Source organism: Opisthorchis viverrini, assembly GCF_000715545.1.
Source record: "Opisthorchis viverrini unplaced genomic scaffold opera_v5_117, whole genome shotgun sequence".
Lineage (NCBI taxonomy): Eukaryota > Metazoa > Platyhelminthes > Trematoda > Opisthorchiida > Opisthorchiidae > Opisthorchis > Opisthorchis viverrini.
Genome location: NW_008751771.1, coordinates 673,847 through 677,167, shown reverse-complemented (window position 1 = coordinate 677,167; position 3,321 = coordinate 673,847).

The following is a 3,321-nucleotide window of genomic DNA, read 5'->3' as shown; positions in this document are numbered from 1 at the left end:
ACTTCCTATATATATATATATATATATATCAGTCCACAAGTTCAGCTTGTCATTACAAGCCACAATTTGAAAACAGGAACTCCTATTCATGCCGTACATATAGAACAAATGAACTTTGAAACCTGGTGAGTCGCTTTAAACACCTGCTTACTTTCATAAAAGAAACTACACACAAGATTGCTGAAAACTCTTCGACAGCCCACGGCCGGTTTCAGCAACCTTGTGAGTAGTTTCCTTTATGAAAGTATACTGCGATATCTCGAATATCGTGCCAACTGAAACATGAGGCTGCCTATGTGCAGCACATTCAGTTGTAGAATATAATAAATGAGAGATTCGGTTGTGTCTCTCGTGAAGACCAAATTGATTTGCAAATGAGTGTATTTCTCGAAAACCTGCTTACTTTCCATGTGCATATTTAGCGCAGTATGTGCACAATTTGGCGGTTATGTACGACGGAGTTCTGGGATCGAGTTCAAGCAAACGAGCCCCATTAAGGATGAACTCGATAGCGAGCTATTAGGAGTTCTCAACAGCCTTATACCTAGAGTTGGGTGGTCACATCCTTTCCGTTTTTTAAAGTAAATGAGTCCTCGACAAGTACACTAACTTACATACCAATTTGGTTTTCAATTGGTTTTTCAATACGGACCAGGGGACACCACCTAAATTGAAGATGAGCAACCCTCCTCACATCACCAGCAGTATCCGCATTTCTTCTTAAAATTGTTATTTTGACTGAAAACGGTCTCAAAACGCAAATCAGTAGCATCTCGCTGAAAAAAAACATATATGGGGTCTTATTCAAGAGCCGTTCGATCGCACGATTAGTTACCAAGGTGCATTGAACTGATATTCACGCCAACTGACCCTTGTTTGAGCCTCACCTACAGGCCTCCAAGCATAACGCACCTGAACTGCAAAATGCCGAACTCTACTACCAACTTTTGTGTTCAACATTGCATGATGGTGTTACGGAGGCGTTTGTCCGTATCTGAACTTAATTCAGTCTATCTAAGGGGCACTTTGAAGAAGCTCTTCTCTGGAACATTTGAGTCACATTCCATAGAGAATAAATGCTCCTTCCGAATTTCACACCTTGTGACCGGTCACGGATTGTGTGTTTGGTACTTTTAATTGATCGCCGAGGATGACGGAGTACGACTCTGGAACTCAGAGCTCTGTGTTCAAAATAAACCTGTGCGGTTTTTGAACCTATTCTAGTTCATTAGCTATTCCGGACCCATGTCTTGGTTCGACTGTAATGTCATCTACATCTGCGTTTATCCATTTCTCTCCGCAGACACACGACACGACAATGTACAGATTCATTCACCGGTAATAAGCTGGAAATTGGGACTTTGTAATACCTTTCAGAAACCATTGTAACTCAATTCAACGACAATCACCGTTGTCGTTTCCGAACATGTCATGGGCACTTCGAAAACTCCACTCTGTTCGACACCCCATGACCGGTTTTGCTCTATCTGCCCAATTCGGTTGACGGGAACTTGGGGACCGCGCCTGTCTGATGAGCTCCAAGAAGGGCGAAATCGTTCGTAAGCTGTCGAGGGGTTTTCAGTAGCTTGGTGAGCAATTTCCTCTATGAAAATATACCGTGGTATCTTGAGTATCATGCGAACTAAGACATGGGGCTGCCCTCGCTCTACACCTTCAGTGGAAGGATATCACAAACGAGATATTCAGTTGAGTCTTCCGCGAAAACCAAATAACTCTGCAAGTGGATTATATTTGTCTTCTCTGGTAGTCTTTCAAACCGTTTAGCAAGTTTAATCCAATCCATCAAGTTCTACTTCAGCATCAAATTGTACACCAAGCTCGCAGTTGCCCGATCTTGATCGCCCCCGTTCAACTTGTTAATTGTAGCGTGAGTCTGTTTGCAACGCCGCGGCCAATGTCACGTCAGAAAATTGACAGTTAATTAAAAATAGCAGGCCAAAGCAGATTGTTAAGATAGATTACAAGCACAAGTTTTACATTCCAGCAAAAAAAACACTATTTGAGTTGGGGGGCCATGAACCTAAATTACTGCAACAGCCAGTTCGCGAAGTTCTTCGTCAAACTTCCCCGTCGTTACCAGATATTTCCATAAAAAAGGCAAAATTTAGCGCAGAAAGTGTCTCCGTGAGCTATTCTGACAAAGAAATCCCAATTAGGTATCCTATTACCCTCCAGCAAAACTTGCTAAATAACTGAATGGGAAATTGTCGCATATTTTAGGAGAAAGTTAAGTATTGCTGCAAGTTAATCCAGGAAACCCCAGAAAAAACGACCATCCAGGAACAGTATCCGAAATGATCATTCCTTATGGATAATCCTCTCTGATGGAGAGTCGGCCATTCTGGCAATAAAGCAATATGAAGCACACACATCAGCCTATCCCTGCTTGAAATAGTGACTCTATAAAACTTTGTGAAATTCGTTAGCGTCGCTCGAATGATTGCGCTGCCTGAACAAACCGAATGGTACCAATTTCTATGCGCTAATGTAATACCGCTTGTCGGTCTGCTTCAGCGTTGTTGACCTCAGTCAGTTTCGTCAGATCTACCTGGCTTGTGTTCCAACCAGATAACTTGTGATACTGCAAACTTATTCAATGGCTGATGACGGAAGCTCCCCATCGCTATCCAGGCGCTGCACTGAATGCGCCACAAACAAACGTACCTCATGCAAACGGATCAGACCATTTTAGACTCGTTTGACGTCAGTCAGCAGAACACTTCGCTGTACAACTTAACCTGTCTAGACCTCACAGGGCTGGCAGCTGCAGTTGAGGTTCTGGCAACGGGTATCCTTTCCGAATCGCTGGGTTGGTACCGATGGACGAGGTACAACACAGTTTTGGGTGCACAAACCAGCTGGTCCGATTACGCTTCAGAAGGTTCCTGCATGAAGAAGTCGAGAGGAAAATATAATAAGTCTAATTCCTGCCATTTAGTCAGTTAATTACTAAGGGTTTAAAGCTGTATTCTGACCAGTTTTATTCATATCTGTCCACAAAAACATTCCTAGCCACTTAGCCCACAGATTCTGCTTTTGATCTCTAGTTAGTGCTGGAAAATCCCAAAACAGAGAAATGTACACTACTATGCAAACGTCGATTCAAATCGTTTGCTGTGCTTGCAAGAGTGCGCGCACACAAACCGCCTATCTATTCGAATTCAGTGGGTCATCCATTACAAACCGGTAGTTATCGCTCCCTGGTTGTCTGTGGGAGAACCCTACGAAATTGTGTTACAATAGATTGCTTTTTTCTGCAATTTTATGTACTACACATGACGCTCATTTGATAGTTCAACA